At 41.7% G+C, this 19,273-nt stretch overlaps 1 long non-coding RNA gene across 1 annotated transcript; it reads left to right on the forward strand.

Annotated features, from left to right (window-relative positions):
- Positions 1–236: 236 nt before the first annotated feature.
- LOC119466683 lies at positions 237–18,189 on the forward strand. Its single transcript, XR_001823604.2, has 2 exons — positions 237–519; positions 17,909–18,189. It is a non-coding gene; the product is annotated as an uncharacterized LOC119466683 (long non-coding RNA).
- The last annotated feature ends 1,084 nt before the right edge of the window (positions 18,190–19,273 follow it).

Genomic DNA, 19,273 nt, shown 5'->3' on the forward strand with positions numbered 1-19,273 from the left:
CTCCTAGTCCCCGTGATGATTTGTGATTCTCTCTGTGATAGGTCCCATTGTCCAGCCACCTGCCTCTTGGTAGCTCTGAAGGCCCTTAGTCATTTGGCTCAAAAGCCCTAGCTTTGGAGACTAGCTTCTTATTAACTAAGCCATTGCACCACTTGCTCTTGTAGCCTTAAATTAATTTGAGTTAATTCTTAACTGCTTCCCTTCTGTACATGTGTCACTTAATGGTTTGCCTTTATCTGATTTTCTCCAATTCTTCCTGTGCATTTGTGGTTTTCTACAGAAGCCCTCTAGCCAAGGCCTCAGGCAGTCCTACCAGATGAATATGGGCCCTTGAGTTTTCTAGGAGGTCTATTCTGCCGCCCTGGGTCTCATCCAACTGATATCCATCTAAACATTCCCACCCAGGGTTATTTATGCTAGAGGAGGAAGAATGCCCTTTCCAGAGCCAGTTCTTGGGGAAAAGAGGAACTGTTGATATAACCAGAGCCGGAAAAGAAGATTACACTGTAACAGCTAAAGGTTAGTGACATACTTTTTCTCTGACTTAGTGAAAGCTGTCTACGTTTGCTTTCTTTCCCATGAATTCCACTAGTGTATTTTCTCCAAATGACCCTTGGAACAAACAGATAGGAAAGATTTTAAATCAATAGAATAAGCTTCATGGAGACCAAGAGTTTATCTATTATTGATTCCCCAGCATTTAGCATAGTGCCTAACACGTCAATGCTCGATAAATAATTGATGAAGAAAGTAAAGAAAGACAGGAGGAAAGGAGGGAGAAAGAGAAAGAAAAAGGCATTGGAGATGGGTATGAATGCAAAAAGTGTCAATCTATTATTCAGCTATCATGTGATGATAACAGTCTTGTTTTCAAAGTCGATTGGGTATATTACCCCTGCTATCTGGAATCAATAAAGCAATTTAAGTCACTTTGTAAAATGAAGAGTGTATTTATAAAGATAAAATAATAGTAGACAAGCAGAATAACAACAAAAAAGGGTATTCTTTGAAAGTTGGGTATAAACAGCAGTGATCATATCATAAGATAAATTCAAAACTCTGTAACATTAACAGCCATTTGTTCTGTGTCTATGACAGTTCTCAAAAGCGAATTAAAACAGTGAAGAACTTTATTTTGGTGGATAAACAGGTGTTTTGTGGATAAATGTAAGTTGATCATGGTGGTGATAGAATTGACTGCAACTGGTCCATTTGGTATTTAGAAAAGCTCAACTAATCAGGAACGGTGCAACGAGGAAATTTACAAATATCTAAGCTTCCTGCCATTGAGCAAAATTAACCACATAGTAATTTAGCAAAGGCTCAAAAATATTTAATTGTCTGTCGAGGAAAAACATCTCAGTGCAGGGAAAAAAAGATTAAGAAAATTAGCATTTTTTTAGTATCCATCTTTCATTTATTTGAGATTATACATTGACACACTTCAGGTCCAGCAAGCCAACTTTAAATGACATACACTATACATGGCAAAAGAACCCACGCACAGTGGAGATATAAGCAGGTAATTAAATATAATTTGTACAGGGTCAGGCTTTTATGACTAAGGGGTCCTTTCTGCAGCAGCCCGGGTTGCAACATGTATTAAAGTCCTCAAGGTTAGGAAAAGTTACTGTATTTGTATATTTCCTTAATTTGGGAAAAATAAAATGTAACCTAGGAGAAAATATAAAAACAGCTCCAAAGCAAATTCAGAAAAACCTCCCTTTTAACACTAGCTTGGCAAAGATTGCATTAGTGAAGCATATAGTTTGGTGAGTTGAAGTGTTTGCTAGACTAATTTAGACTACCATGATTAGCACAACTGTATGAAAGACAAACCAACAAACACTGTTGGTAATATAAGCAGACCATGGCTGGTGATTACCAAAACAAATAAATGTACCATCTTCGCCGCTGTGGGTTATTCCTAAAGTTATAAGATGATTAAGGCTTTACCTGTACAATCGGTTTTACTTGTGAAACTGACTAATGAAAGTGTCTAGTGAGTCCCAAACTTCAGCCAGTATAATTTTTGCCCCATCTTTTACCAACTGTGCTGCTATTTAACATGTTTTTTCTTTAATTAAAAAACAAAAATTTAACTTAACATTTTTTAAACTCAGTGGACATTATTATCTAAAATCATCTCAAAGAGGCATTCTTTGGAAAACATGCCAATACCAAAGTAATAACAATAATAATGATAAGTTAAGAGTATTTCAAAGTAATTCTGTGAGATAGAGACATACTGATAGAGAAGAAATCGGAATCCTTAGAGCTCGTGAGAAAATGTTGAGGTAAATCATCTGCTCAGATTACAGTTTGCTCTTTGCAGCTTTATTTAAGAAGCAAGTTAATGTTTACATGACATTGAACTTCAAAGTCCAGGCAATAAGGAGGAAAAGAGAATGAGAGAAAAGCAGTTAATGTGTGTTTTCTCCTTGCTCCGCCCAACCCATGGAGAGGCAGAGGGGGTTGCAGGGGAGCAGGGTGGGGGACAGGAAACAGCCACTGAAGGGAACCAAAGCAGGGGGTTAAGGTTTTATCTTATCAGAGTGCAATAATGTTTTATTAAGTTGTAAACGTTTATCGTGCCAAGACGCAGGTTTCCTAACTCACATGACGATTATTCTTGTTGGAGTTTCAGTATCTTTAAATAATAATCCTTTTCTCTACAGTCTCAGTGTGAAACTCTGTGCCTTAATTCTCTTTGAAGTGATGCAGTCCTTGATCATGTTGTGTTTTCACAATGATACTCTTGGTTTATAGGAACAAAGTTGTTTTTGGAACAAAGTAAGACTTTATCTATAACACAATGAAAAGATCCTCTGCATCATTATTCTTTTCAAGTACTTCCTTTCCAATTCCTCTCTCCTGAGAGGGGTGATGTCACTTATTCCTGACTTTTCAGTTAGGCCATGCTCGTTCATGGCACCAGCAGGGCAGACGAAGGGTGAGGCTTTGCCAGATGGACCCCTGGACAAGGAGGTATCCTTCTAGGCTCCTTCAAAGGGGACCTCCATGCCTGGAAAGTCCCCTTACCTGCATTTTAAAATCTTGTGATGAGTTTTTGAGATGTGTGTAAGTTGATACATTTAGAAATATTAAGTCCCATAAAAGGTCCCTTTAAAGTCAGGCTCTGTAGTTGACAGGCCTATGTGTTCTTAAAAGGATGTCTGAAAGAAAGGAAAAGAAGCTGAAGAGATATTCTCTTCAAAGAAAAGGCAGGGTGAGATTTAAAAAGCTAACTGCCTCTTTCCTCAAGGAGATGGGGCATAACGCCCCACTCCTTACGTGTGGGCCGCACATAGACTTCCCCCCAAAGAGTACAGTGTGGAAAGGGGGAGGAAGAGAAGTCTGACTAACACTGTCTTAGCCAGGCGATCAAGGTCAGTGTCAACAGTGGTGACTGATGATGGTCTCTACCTTGATATGATGTGATGAAAATGGCACCTCACCTCTGCAGTCTTTGTCCCCCAAACCCATGACCCCAGTCCAACCTTGAGAAAATTGTCAAACTAAAATAGAAGGAAATTCTATAAACACTTGAGGAGCACTTCTCAAAACTGTCTGGGCCATCAAGAAAACAAGGAAAGTGTGAGAAACTGTCAAAGCCCGAGGAGCCTAAGGAGACATGACAAGCAGATGGAATGTGGTCACCCGGATGCTTTCCTAGAACAGAAAAAGAATACTAGTTAAAAACTAAGGAAACCGAATAAAGCTTGGACTTTAATTAATAATACTATATCTGTATTGGCCTGTTAGTTATAAGAAATGCACCATGTAATACATGAATAATAGAGGAAACTGGGTATTAGATATATGGGAATTTTTTATACTGTCTTCTCAACTTTTCTCAAATTCTAAAAACTACTATAAAATAGAAAGTTTATTTTTAAAATGCATAAAGCTAATTGCCAGAGAAACTACTGGTTGGAAAACTCTGTGTCTTGCAATCTTTCCTGAAAACCCTTGAGACACTTTATAACCACATGCAGAACTAGGTCATGCCTCTGGTGGCCGCTGCACCAAGATTAATGGGGAAAGATTCTGGTTGTATAGTCCAATGCTTGAAGTTCAAGATGGGAAGGCCATCTTGAAAAGGTAAGATAATTAATCATTCCACATACACATATATTCATCATTCATTCATTCGCATACCACTGCACAGAAACAGTGACACCCTCTCTCCCAGTTCACCTCCTTCTAGTCTCCTTCATGGACTTCTCTGTTTATCCATGCTTAAAGGTGGTATTTCTCATACAGTTTCATGTGCATAATACCCTATATTTTTCTGTCCTCAGCCTCATCTACCACTTACCTCATCTACCATCTACCTCATCTACCACTACCACTTACTTGCCAGTGACTCTCAGATCTAGAGAGCCATCACCTTTTGAGCATCCCACATGCACAACACATCCGCAGTGGCACTTAGCACCTCCTCACAACTTGTTGAAACCACTGCTCTTTTCTTAATCTCTCTTTCTGTGAATGATATCAGCCCCCCCCCCCCCGCCATTCACTCAGATCAGAAACTCACCCTGGACTTTTTGTCCATCCCAGAAAGCCCCTCAGCTACCAAACTGTGTGCACACTCTACCTCCTAAATGTTTCCTGGATCTAGGCCCTTCTCTCCAACCTCAGTACCTTAGCCGGCTTCTTATCATGTCTCTTCACAGAGCCCCTCCCTGGACTCCTCCAGCCCCTGGGTTACCCTCTCACTACCCACACAGAGAGTCTCTAAAACACAGCCTGACCGCACTACTCCTGTGCTGACAACCCTCTGAGGTGCTCTGTCACCCCTGGAATGCAGCCAGCCTTCTCTGCCTGTCATACAAGGCCCTTCTTGCCCCTCTTGTCATTCCTTCCTCATATCCTTCAATGTTTCCAAATTCATCTGCTTCCACCAAACTTCTGGGGATTCCATTTCCCAATTTTTTCCCATGTCCTACTCTACGTCTTCAAAATTCAACCCAAGCTGTCTTTGGGAGCATCCTCTGAGGCCTCCAGACCTCCTCCTGAGTGCTTTCATAGGTGCTCCTCCCCGCCTGTCTCCCTTTCCCGCAGCCATGCGTAGCTCTGGCATTGCGCTCTTCTTTCATTCAATAATTGGCTAGTCTAAATACTATAAATACAGCTGTGAACAAGCCACAAAAGAAAAAACTCCCGCCGTTTGGAGCTTTCACTCTCTGCACACTGGTTTTCCTGTCTTTTCCCCTTGAAGGTGAGAACCATTCTTAATATGCTTCTTAAGCACTTAGCATAATGTCCAGCACATGGTCGGTGCTCAAAATTATAGATGATTATGTGAAGGAAGGTCCCTGACTGTGCTCCTTCCATCCTTCTTGCCATTCAGTGATGGGAATTAGAGAAATGCCTTTAACATGGTGAGGAAAAATAACTTCAATACATCTCTCCATCCCTTCCCACGTCCTTCTCCCAGCTGAATTTTATTTCCCTTGGATCAGCACATGTTTAGTGACTCATGACCGCACATCTTTCTTTGAGGGTCTCCACTTGCCTCTGGAAAGAATAATGCTGCCGTAATCGGAGTATTATACATGCCACTTGTTTTTAATTTTAAGAATCAAGCTATATCATCACAAAGAATTATATTTCTAGGGCAAGACATTCAAGTTATAAACTGTGGTGCCATGCAGCAGTGATATTAAGGGACCCAGAGGTTAGGGACAGAGGAGGAGAGCAGAAATGGAAGGGGAATTTTCCCATCTTGCAAAAATGGAAGTTTCCAGATACTGCATTACATTTGTGTGTCAAAAACTAGAATCCTATACTTCAACCTCTATTGCTTTTCATTGTACAGTCTTTGGTACTGTTTGGATTTTTTTTTAATCAGAAAATTGTAGAAAACTAGTTAGAATAGGAAAACAATGAAGGCTGGCCAGGCACAGTGGCTCATGCCTGTAATCTCAACACTTTGGGAGGCCAAGGTGGGTGGATTATTTGAGCCCGGGAGTTCCAGACCAGCCTGAGCAACATAGCGAGACCTTGCCTCTATAAAAAAATTTATGTATATACTAAATATTATATATATAAATTATGTAGTAATAATACATTATACTGCAATGTATACATTACATGTAATATAACATTACATATATATAAATTATGTAGTAATTATAACATAGTAATTTATATAAATATGTATTATATAATACTTTATATACAATGTTATATAATAATTTATACATGTTATATAAATCGTAATAATTTATATGTAATATATGTAATGTTATATATGTATGCATGTATTTCATACATATATATAAAATAATGGCGAGATGACATATTTATTGTGGAAGAAAGGCGGCACAGACACCAGGAGGTTGTTTGAAGAGCTCTTTCCTCTGGAGTCACAATGGGCACTGGGAGGTGGACGCGTCCAGCATTGACTGTAGCCAGTGACCTCAGGGAGTGTGTCTGGCCTGGCTTCCAGCTGACAGCTTTCCCATCGGTGCTGAGTCACTGACTGCAGTTGCAACTGATGTGCTTCCTTGACTAAGGGTACCATGGAACATCTTCTGCCCTTGGCCCCCAGAGCCTTGGGAACAGATTCCTGGAAATTCTGAGCAAGGTGGTGGGAAGTCCATTGCAACCCACTTGCCAGAAAGCCTTCCTCCACTGATGGATGTACGGTGGCTGGCCATGTCCCTCTTTGTCCCTTTTCTGACGATGTGATTCTCATCTACCCTATGGAGTTGTTGGAAAGAACACAGCCTCCGAAACCAGAAGACCAGGATGAGAGGGTGTCCAGGCGCTGCCTTGTTCAGGGACCTTGTGTCAGACACTCAGACTCCTTATGCTTCTGTTCTCACCACTCTGCCCAAACACACTGTTGTGGTTTGAATGCTCCCCTCAAAATTCACATGGAAACTTAATCCCCAATGGGGCAGTATTGAGAGGTGAGGCCTTTAAGAGATGATTGGATCATGAGGGTTTTGCCCTTATAAGTAGAATAATCCACTCATGGATTAATGGTTAATGAGTTACCACAGGAGGGGAACTGGTGGCTTTACAAGACAAGGAAGAGATCTGAGCTAGCATGTGAGCACACTCTGCCCCTTTGCCACGTGATGCCCTGTGCCACCCTAGGACTCTGTAGAGAGTCCCCACCAACAAGAAGGCTCTCACCAGATGTGGCCTCTCAACCTGGAACTTCCTAGCCTCCATAACTACAAGAAATACAGTTCTTTCCTTGTAAAATACCCAGTTTTAAGTATTCTGCTGGAAGTGACAGAAAATGGACACGAACCTTCCCCATGTCTCCCAATCTTTATAAGGATCAAAGAGAAGAAATATGTAGAGTTCCTCTGTGAGCTCGAATATTGTTTAGTAGTAGCAGCATCTCTTTGAACTTTTGCTTATAAGATCTTCAATTCCAACTCCATCACAAGTCATGATGTCATCTCTAAATATCTCATTTGCTTTTCTGTTCGTGCCTGCACCACGAAGTGGGTGACACAGGTGGATGTGTGCCTTGTGGAAAAACATGGCTGAGATCCCTGGGGTGATTGGGCAAAGGCCTTGGTTATGTTCCCATGTGAAGAATCTATTTCACTCTAGGCAACTGCTGGACAAATTCAGGCTATTGATTATGTAGCAGAGAGAGACAGAGCCAGAGAGGTGGCTAGCCCAAATGTGTCACCATCAAATTGTGTATAATGAGGGAATGTCTTACACTGTTGTCCCCATGGAAGCTTGTAGCCCGAGCACAGCTTTCACCTTTGCAGCTGATGCCTATGCCTGCTTCAAGAGTGGCTGTGTTTGGGTTTGTTTTGTTTTGTTTTTATTGCTCACACACAAATAAGAAGGAATTACTGTATTTTTGTGTAGGTATTTGTATTTGCTTTGATGGTTTTAAGAGAGGCTTCAACACGGGGCCATTCTCTGGATTCCTTTGGCTGCAGAGCTGAGACTGAGCCTGAAACAGGCTGAGCCTGAGGCTGGGAGAGAGTTCAGGTGTTTCCCGTTCATGGGTTTGAGCAGAAGAGGAAAGATCTAAGAAGCACTGATCTGGCCAGGAGGCTGCTTTCACCAGCCGATGAACAAGTGTCTGGTGATCACACGTCTGTGCTTGGAGAGAATTCTTCTGGGAAGGCCTGTGAGTCAGGGCCTCTGGGACTCCTTGGCTGGGGGACTTCAGATGAGTCACTGTGCTTTCTGATGCCTGACAAATAAGTAGACGATAATGTGCTCGCCTTCAGTCTGGAAGATATGTGACCCTTTGGGGAAGAGGGTCAGCAGTGGGGAATTGTGTCACCACCGTTTCCTTTTCTGACCCATGGCCTTTCCTGCAGATCCATGTCAAACACCACAACTGAGCAGCTCGATGTCTCATTTTTGCACCTTATCTTGTTTTTCTTTTTCTTCCTAAATTGAATCATTCAGGGCTCTTGATGGTCTCTGAAATGAGTTGAATTTTCCTAGCCTGACATTCAAATTCTGGCTCCTTCCTATTTTCCCACTGAGGGTGCCCTGCTACTCCAACCCAATTCATCAGCTGGCCATTCCCTGAGCGTGCCTAGACAGTTCCACCCTTGCTCACATTTCTCCTCTTGTCTGCGTGCACCCCCACCCTCACCCCTCAGACCTCACCTTCTCTTTTTATGTAAACCTATTGAAATTCTGCTCCAGTCCGACAATACTGGGTGTCAGTGGCCCCTTCCCCAACTACTGTAGCCCCTGGCAACTCCTCCCAGCTCAGCCCTGCAGCCGTAGTCGCACCTCCAAACTTGGCAAGGGCTCTCGCCTGGCACCTCTCCTTTATGTTGGGGATGTGTCTTGTACTTTGCTGTATTTCCAGAGCTTGGAAGGGGTTATAATGTGTAATGGGTGTTCTATGATATTTGCTCTAGATAAGGATGAAATGATCTGCCGCCCTGAGCAATGCCCTGAATGCTTGTTCCTGCAGGTGGAGTTGGGGAGGGAGGCTGAAAGAAGAAACGCACAGGGCAGCTCTGTTTATATCTCTTCTGTACTGAGGTTTCAAGCAACATTAGCTTAAGAAAAAAGATTTTATGCTGACAATTTGAAAACCATTGGAAACCACTGTTGTTTCTACGCCTAATTGATAAACTAGGGGAAATTCATACCTGACATTGACAAGCATGTCTGTGGCACAGATAACTCATCAGAAAAGGAAGGATAGAGAACAAGTGTGGGCATTTTACATGGCCCAGGAAAATCATACCTGTCCTGTAGAAAGGGGTTTCTTAAACAATGAACTTGCCAAGATCATCTAAATTCTGGAAGTTTGCATTTTGGGTCACAAGAGGTCACAAGTGATTGAAGCTCCACAGTGAGTTCTACAAGGGGTTAGAGACCTGGCTCCTTTGTAAAAGCCTTACCAGGCATTTGAGGGCCCCAGGGGACAGTGTAAAGCCCAGCCTCCTTGTTTGCTCCAGTAAAGCATTGTTTGGATGCAGGAGACAGACTCCAGTGCTGCCTACTAGCTCAATGAATAGGCGACTGGGGTTGGCATGAGGTTATAGGTAAAGGAGACCTAGGACAGCAAATCAGGCTCAGCCAGGCCCAGGAAACCAGCACAGGAGAGTCACTCACATGGCTGGTTGCTCACTCCAGGCCCACATCATCCTGCTTCTGTCTGCCTGTCTCTGCCGTGAGTCTCCCGTGCTTGGCATCTACCCGCCCAGAGTCCACAGGACTTCATGGCTCCAGAGCCTGCTGCCATCTGGATGGCCGGCCACAGATGGCCTGCCACTCAGATCACATTTGTGAGAGGGAGGCTCAGGTTGACCGGGCACAGCCCCTGCTGCGTCCACTCCCTGCCTGATCAGTGAGAGGAAAGTGTTACCACAGGGTCAGGAAGCACCGACAGGGCTGGATGCAGAGGGTGGATGAGTAGAGCTCAGGCTGCCAAGACAAGGGCAGTGTGGGTAGGGCAAGAATGCCCAGCCTTGCACTGACCCCTTGCCTAGCATCCTCACAGACCCAGAGACACCTGGCCCTGCAATTTGTAGAGTTTTGGAGCACTTCCTCACCGTGTAAGCACAGTAATACCGCAGTGGATGTTTTCACAGCCAGCTTCCACCCGTGATTGTAAGGCTCTTGCTTCCTCCTAGGGCTTCAGTCTAGTTTCCCCCTCACAGTGTGGATCTTACAGCTTAGGATGGAATCTGCTTGGCCAATTTTTAAGCTTTGACAACACAGAAAGTCAGAAAATAGGCCTTCATACTCAGTGTGGTTGCCTCTTACATGAAAGGTAGTGTCTAAAGTCAGCACACAGAGTGAAATACATGGAATCAAAATGTCTCCTGAAAATCCTTTAAATCACCCATAAAGAATGGGTCACATACATCTCTCAGGAAGCTTAATCCAGTCATTTTCTTCTAGCACTAGACAGACCATGTTTTTTGGCTGACAACCAGGCAATGCCGTTGGTTTGCATTCAGGATCGTGTTTTACGAAAAATCTTTAGATCCCTTCTCAGGTTTAAAAAAAAAAAAAAAAAGCTATGTGCTTTTTTAAGAGGCCCATCGTAACCTAGAACCCCAGGGAAATGCAGGTTTTCTCTGAGGCACCTTCTCATGGGAATGTGAGAGGGATGCCTTCAACATTAAATCACCTGCCTGCCTGCCTGCATTTCTCTCTCCCTCTCTCCCTTTTTTCTTTCTTCCTTCCTTCCTTCCTTCTCTTCTTCCTTCCTTTCTCTCTGGCAAGGATATATTGTTAAATTGCTGTAGGTTAGCTGTACGTGGGATGAGATGTCACCGTAAGAGGACAATGTCCCTGTCTGTCCCTCTCCCCTTCTCGCACATGGTGAGGAGGTACTTTCTCAGGGAGGGACACTGGCCTGTGGTCTGCAGTGCTTCCCCCATCCCTTCCCCAGCCCCTGTCACCACATATTCCAGCCCCACCCCCCATGCACTACATCCTACTGTAGTGACCCCAGATTAACGGGTTGATTCTAACCCTGCTGTGCTCAGTTGCTCTACCTGAGAAGTGAACTTTAACAAAGAAGGGGAAAGCGTGCATACTAATAAAACATCTGATTTTGAACAATTAGCTAGATATGGAAGGCTAATCTTTCAAATCATCTTTCTAAAAATGAAAAGATGGACTAGATCACTGGCCCTTAAACTTGGCCATCCATCAGAATCACTGACAGAGCACAGAATTGGTTCAGTAGCTCTAGGGCAGGTCAAGAATCTGCACTTCTGACACTGCCGCCACCTCTGCCGCCGCCACCTCTGCCAGGTCTGCCCCACCCAATGCTGGTGTTACCTGTCAGCCAGAACCACACCGCAAATCCCTGGAAGGGGTGCTTGGTTGGAAGGCCTTCATTAAAGAAACAGCATCACTGTCCTTCATGCATAAACTAAGGATAATAGTCGTCTGTTCCTGTTACGTAGATTTGTTGTAATCACTAAATGACTTAATATTCATAGTGTTCAGAACTGTGTCTGATACAAAGTAATTGCTATACAAGTGTTTTTAAGTAACAGTAATTTTTAAAGTCCCATGCCAGTTATCCATCAGCAAACTCTAGTCCAATACCTCTAGAACAAATGAAATCAACTTCCTTAAATACAGGTGAAATCCTGGTCTGAGACGCAGCTGAAAGCCTGGGCTTAGATGGCTGGAAAACAAAATAAGAAATGTGAATGTTTCTCATAATTTTTCCCAGGCCCGGAGCACAGATAACCTACAAGATCTCCTATTGCAGACTGATGATGCTCTGGGCTGGGCTGGAAGAGACAGGAACAGTCACAGGCCTTCCATTGCTACCACCTTGACCACTGACAGCACAATTCTTATTCCCACAACATGGCCCAGCTAGCCTCAGATCACCTGCCAGAGGTGTCTCTACGGAACTCTCCATGATATGTCATCCCACTAGTTATTAATCACATCCCCATGCTGTTTCATTACATGGTAACCACTATTTAAAATGACCTGATTTATGTGTATCTGTTTATTATGCCTTCTCCACTAGAACGCACATATATATGTCTCATTCTGTACTACACCCCAGCACCTATCACAATGCTGACACATAGTAGATGCCCAGTAAATATGTATTGAATATATGAACCACAATATTGTCAAAGGGTATGATATTGAAAGGGAAAATACCACATAATCTTTCTGTTTTACCTATCATCACCTTTCTCTCTCTTACTCCTGTGAGTTGAAAGCTGCTTTCTGAGAGCTAGTAGTCTGAAAGCAGACAGCCCTGTGTTGGAATTGCTAACCACCGGAGAAGGACTGCTCGCAGCTTTCCTTTGAAGGCTCTCAGTCTTGCCTGACTGCTGGCTGATGGGACATTTGTCTTAAAGTATCAACAATGTACAAAGGGACTGGCTGGTGCCTAGACAACCTTTATTCTCAGAAATATTCACATACTCTAAATGGGAGGTGTCAAACCTAAGCCAATGACTCCATTAAAACCCAGGCTTCCCACTGAGAGCAACTGACATGGATTTCTATTTGCTTCTCCTGACCAAAATTTACTTCTCGACCAAAATTCACTGGTTTATACAGAGAGACAGAACACGTGGTGGGCATCTCAGGAGTTCAAATCAAAGACAGAAAAACACCTCTTAATTATAGGTAATAGGTGAATTTTTAATATATATTTTTCCTTCATTTATTTTTTATAGAGATGGGGTATCACTGTGTTGGCCAGGGTGGTGTTGAACTCCTGGCCGTAAGCAATCCTGCCACCTCAGCCTCCCAAAGTGCTGGGATTACAGGTGTGAGCTACCACCCTTGGCAGTAATAGATGGATTTGATAATACAACCAAACCAAATTTTTGTGCAGTTTCTCACTAGGGCCACTGTTGGCCTCTGGGCAGAGATACTACTTTGTGGTGTAGGATTTCCCCACATGATAGGACGTTTATTATCCCCCATCCCTGGGGAACTAAATGCCAGTATCCCCGTGGAGAATTTGTGACATCCAGAAAATGTTGGCATTGCCAAAGATCTTCTGATGGAGAGACTGCCCATTTGAGAACCACTAGTTAGGGAAAAGTAAATTCCTTCATTTTACTTCAAATGGGGTGTGTTAGCATCATCTTGCTCGAGCAGCTTTAAAAAGTTAATTTCTAATTATGTAAATAACACATTATCTTTGTAAACAAATACTATAGATAAATCTGAAGTCTCCTTTGATGCCTGCTTCCAGTTCCAGTCCTCCTCGCTTCTCTGAGGAAGTGAGAGTAACTGACATGGTTTCTACCTCCAAGACCCTCTGCTTTGTGTTTACATACAGACGTAGGAACCTGCATACAAGTATAATGGAGTGTTGTTGGTGTGCATTTGTGCTGCATATTTCATCTACAACTTGAATTTTTCACTCCACAATACCTGTTGAAGGTCTTTCCATGTCCAAACACGTAGAAATGCCTCATCCTATGGCTGAGTAATATGTAATGGCTGCACAGCATTTTATCATGTCAGTGGGCCTCTTAGCAGAGAGCTGCAAAGGAAATCAGTTCCCTGGATGTGGCCTTGTCTGTGGTCTGGTCACAGGACCAAATTAGACAAAAGCTGAGGTCATTTTGAATCATCTCCTCCAACCCTGCTGCAGTCCACAGAACAAAGCAGTGGTTTGACTTGAATTTGAACAGAGTATCTCTAACCCAGCTCTCTGAGCCTACTGCAATGAAATTGATTCATTTCCTTCTGTAGCTTCTAGCATGGCATTCTTTGTTGATAAATTATGGTTCTAAGGGAGCAGATTTGATGATCCCCTTCGTCCTTCAACCAAATGCATAAAGAAGAATGTTTACTTTTATGGGTAATTACAGGTCTATGAATTGTAAACTAGTCCATCTACTCTGAGCACTTAATATGAGGCACCTTCATCCCTTATCTCCAATCCTCATAACAGTCTTTCACAGTAGGTATTACTAGCTCATTTTCACAGGGATGAAAACTGAAACTTGGAGAGATTATATAATTTGTCTAAGGCAAATCAGTTAGTAAGTGACACAGACCCAGGGCTTTCTCTCAGATAGTAATTATTATATCATTAATTTATGTATTCAACAATATTCATTGAATGTCTATCGTGTGCTAGAAATGGTACTAAGAATACATCAGTAAACCAGGCAGTAAACAAAGCCAACAAGCATATGAAAAAATGTTTAGTATCACTAATCATTAAAGAAATGCAAACAACCACAATGAGATATCATCTTACACCAATCAGACTGGCTATTATTAAAAAGTCAAAAAATGACAGATGCTGGTGTGGTCACAGAGAAAGGGAACACTTATACACCGCTGGTGGGAGTGTAAACTAGTTCATCTGCTCTGGAAAGCAGTTTGGTGATTTCCCAAAGAATTTAAAACAGAACTGCCACACCACCCAGCAATCCTATTATTATACTAAAAAAAAAATACCCAAAGGAATATAAACCATTCTGCTGTAAAGGCATCTAGCTGCATATGTTTATTGCAACACTATTACAATGGCAAAGACCTGGAATCAACCTAAATGCCTATCAGTGGTGGACTGGATAAAGAAAATGTGGTGCATAGACACCATGAAATACTATGCAGCCATTAAAAAGAATGAGATCATGCCCTTTGCGGTAACATGGATGGAGCTGGAGGCCATTATCCTAAGGGAATTAATATAGGAACAGAAAAACAAATGCTGCATTTTCTCACTTATAAGTGGGAGCTAAACATTGAGTTCACATGGACACAAAGAGTGAACAATAGACACCAGGGCCTACTTGATAGTGGAGGGTAGAAGAAGGGTGAGGGTCAAAAAACTACCTATTGGGTACTATGCTTGTTACTTGGGTGATGAAATAATATGCACACCAAATCCCCGTGACAGGCAATTTACCTATGTAACGAATCCACACATTGTACCCTCTGAACCGAAAATAAAAGTTGGAACAGAAAGAAAGTGAAACAAAGATGAGATCTTTGCCCTTCTAAATTCTAGAGCTGACATTCTAGTAAGGGACACAGAGGTGAACCAACAAACATGTACTATCTTTTAGGGAACATTAAGTACTATGAATGAACGTAAAGCAGAATAAAGGGACAATGAGTTGCAGAGGGGTTTTTTTAGAAAGGGTGTTGGATAAGGCCTACCTGGAGTTGTGACATTCAAGCAGAGACCTGAGTGAAGCAAGAGAGTGGGCTGAGCAAAATCTCAGGTGAACCAGTGTTGCATGCAGAGATCAGTAGGTGCAAAGGCTCTAAGGTAGGACATTCTGGGTATGTTCAAGAAACATAAAACAGTGGCAAGGTCACTTGAACTGTTCAAGGCCTAACATACCACTCTACCAGCAACTCCCTGGGTTGATTCTGAATGTGATAGGAAATCTTTGGAGTATTTTGAACAGAAGGGTGGTATGATCTTGTTTAAGTTTTTAGAGAATCATCCAGACTCCTATGTGGAGAAATGATTGTAGGTGGGGAAGAATAGATTTAAGGATGCAAGGTAGGAGGCTACTATAAAAATCCAGGGAAGGGAAGGTCATAGATTGGCCTAGAGCAGTAAGCTGTGGAGAAGGTAAGAAGTGATCAAATTTGGGTGTGTTTTGAAGGTAGAGCTGATAAAGCTTTTTGATGAATTGAATAACTTTTAAAGAAGAAGCGCAGTTAAGGATGATTCTAACCTTTTTGCCTGGTCATCTCATTGGAGGTGGTGCCATTTACTGAAATTAGAAAGCCTGGTGTGGAGTGGGGAGTGGGAAACACGTTTGAGGAAGAGTGGGGAATCAAGAATTCTATTTTTGACATGTTACAATTGTGAAGTCTGTTAGACCTGCAGATAGAAGTGTTGAATCAGCAAATGAATTCATCATGAAAAGAGTCGAGGCTAAAGTACAAATTTGGGAGTCATCAACATCTTGATGATCTTTACAGGTATGGGATCTAATGAGCTTAATGGGAATTAAGTAATACTATCTAGTTTATTACTTATTATGGGTAGGTCACAGCACTTTGTGCTTGGAATATACCAGCAACCAAGGCAGACACGGTGATTATTCGAAGTGGTTTGCTTCGAGCCCTGTATGCCACCAGGAATGGTCTTGACTTTTGTTGTTGTTAAACTTATTAAATGTTGGAGTGGAAGCAAGCTTACAGATGACCAAAACCTCTCTCCAATTTACAGTTGAGGAAACTGAGGCCTGGAGAAGTTAAGTAATTTGTTAAAACCTAGTGTTCATAAGCCACGTATACTTTGGAGTTTTAAATAATGTTCAGTCCAAAGAGTCTATATTCTTCATTTTTATTTGTATTTTTCTTATACTCTAAGAAAGAAAGTTGAAGTTGAGTGGACAGTAAAAAAAGATGATTAGACCTATGAGAGATTCAACTGAATTCAATAAATCATTATTGAATGCCTATTGTGCTAGAACCTATGCATATAAAATGACTAAGAAGACAATTCCTACAATGGAAGAAAATATTTGCAAATTACATTTCTGAAAAGAGAGTATTATTTAGAATATATAAAAACTCTTCAACTCAATAATAAAAAAGACAAATAACTTGTGAAAAATTGGCAAAGGATCTAAATAGATATTTCTCCAAAGAAAATATACAAGTGGTTAATAAGCACATGAAAAGATGTTCAAATAATTAACCATCAGGGAAATACAAATCAGAACCACAATAAGATAACACTTCACATCCTCTATGATGGCTACAATAAAAAAGACAGACAGTAACAAGTTCTGGTGAAGATGTGGAGAAATTGGAACACTTCTACATTGCTGGTGAGACTGTAAAACAGTATAGCTGCTTGAGAAGTAGTTTGGTGGTTCCCTAGAATGTTAAACATAAAGTTATCATATGACTTAGCAATTCCACTCCTAGGTATATACACAAGAGAAATTAAAACATGTCTACACAAAAACTTGTATACAAATACACATGATCCTTATTCATAAGAGCCCAAAAGTAGGAACAACCCAAACATCCATCAACTGATAAATGGGTAAACAAAAGGTGGTGTAGCTACACAATAAATGGTATCCATATATACAGTGGAATATTATTCAGGAGAATTGCCTGGGAAGCTAGTTCAAGGTGAGAATGGAGAGCCAAGGACAGAATCCTGTGAGGCGCCAACACTGAAAAAACAAGTAGCAAAGGAAGGTCTATGAAGAAAACAGATGATCAGGAGTAAAAGACCAAGAGAAAGAAGAGTTGATATTATGGAAACCAAGGGAAAGTCTTCCAACAAGGAACTGTGTAACAGAAGCAAATGCTAGAGTGAGGTCATCAGTGAAAACCAAGAAACAACCACCAAGCACAATGGACATCCATGACTGCAATCTGAATGTACCAGCTGTAAAGACATGTCCAGAATAATTGAGGAAATAGGAATGTAGACTGTGTGTATAAAATGATATTACACATTTGTTGTTAATTTTCTTGTTGTGATATGATAATGTGGGTATGTAGGAAGATGTTCCTGTTTTTTATGAAAGAACACAATTATTTCAGGGTGAAACGTTAGAATTTCTGTAATTTACTGAATAAAAATTTAGCAGATAAAATGGATGAAACAATTAAAATAGTAACAATTGTTCAATCTAAGTAACAACTGTATATGTTTATTATACTGTTCTCTCCTGGTTTTTGTCCATTTGAAAACTTTGGAAAATCTAAAGCAATCAACCACACAAACAAAACCTGAAAAGAAGCCCTGGATTAGGCAGTTAGGAGAACCCTGGTGACACCAGAGAACACAGCTGTGGTTGAGAAGTGGGTGTAACACACAGATTGTAGGGAATTTAAGGCTGGGGAGTGGGCACAAACCCTCCTGAAAGAAGTTCAGCCTGAAATTAAAAAAAAAAAAAAAAAAAACTAGAAAAGGCAATGAGGTCCCATGAACTTTTTTTTTTTTTTTAATGCACATATCTGGGTTTGTGTACAGGCAGTGGGAAGAAACCACTAAGAAGCTGAAGGCAAAAGCTGTTGCTGAGAGAAATAGTAATTCAGGGAGGAAGAGAAGAAGAAACATGAACAAGAGCTCAGGAAGAGGAGAGGGCACTTCTTTTAAGCTGGGGGTGGAAGGGAATTATTTGTTGTGAAGAAAATTGAATGAGCATAAACAAACCTGCAATGTCGATATACGGAGTTGTGTTCCATCTCCACTGAGATCAGATGTCTGCAAGTCTATATGTTTATAATACTGAATATAACATCAGAAACAAAGCTGCAAAGTATTTCTCTTCAGCTTCGTACATTTTGGCTATTGCATACTGTATTGTCAGGATTGATCTAAGAGGACAGCTGTCATGTGGCTTGCTAGATCAGAGGAAGTTTAGGGCAAGGAAGTGAATGGGTGGTAACAGGGAACCCATCAGGGGTAAAAGTGGTAATCCTTCCCCATTCAGGGAAAAGATGGGTGATTCACAGCAACCAAGACCATAGGAGTATTGGTTAAACCAAAACTCCAGTTTACTCTTATGAACTACCTCAGAATCCCAAGGGGTTTCCATCCAAGGGAGCAGGACAGTAGCATCATTTGGGGACTTCTAAGCATGGTGTTAGGTCATGAGAGCCAGGGAAGTGGGGAGCATCAACAGGCAGATACAAAGACCCTTGAGGTTGGGGGAGGAGGACTTTGAGCAAAGGGGATCAAACAGGTGGATTGTTCCTCCCGCAGATTCTCGAAGAGGGTGACTGAGGCTATCATAGCATGCATAGTCTTCCTGTCAGCACAGGAGCGTTGTTTCCTGACCTATACCAGCAGAGGTACAGATCAATCCGGGACATTTATTCTCAGCCCCCGTTGGTTGAAGATTCCAAGCAAGCTTGGACCGAAACAGAAAATGGACCAATATCTTGAGCAATCTCAACAGAGCCAGGACCAGGCAGGGATCAAACTACAACTCTCCTTCTGGATAAAGAAATATCCACAAAAATTTACTTCGAATACCATATTATCTTGAGACAGTTCCATGGCTCAGATTCTTGGTGTTGTCTCCTTTGTCTTTGTGCCCCAGACACATGTTCCATTGTGTAAATGACACAAATGAGGACACCATTCTCTTGTCAGTGATTCTTAAACTTTTTCACCCAAAAGCCACTAACGGTAGAAGAGAGAAAATGTTGATGCTGGGAACTTTAGGGACTTGCGTCTAATCAATATTTCCAAAGCACAAAATCGATTCCATGTCTCTCAGTTGCCTTAGGAACCCAGGTGTGCTTTGTATTCTAGTAATAGCAGAACAGGAGACCTCCAACTGTGGTCCACTTTGGCTGTGTTTTAGTCGGCTGCTATTTTCTGTTGCTG

The sequence above is a fragment of the Cebus imitator genome, unplaced genomic scaffold (assembly GCF_001604975.1).
Source record: "Cebus imitator isolate Cc_AM_T3 unplaced genomic scaffold, Cebus_imitator-1.0 Scaffold30, whole genome shotgun sequence".
Classification (NCBI taxonomy): Eukaryota; Metazoa; Chordata; class Mammalia; order Primates; family Cebidae; genus Cebus; species Cebus imitator.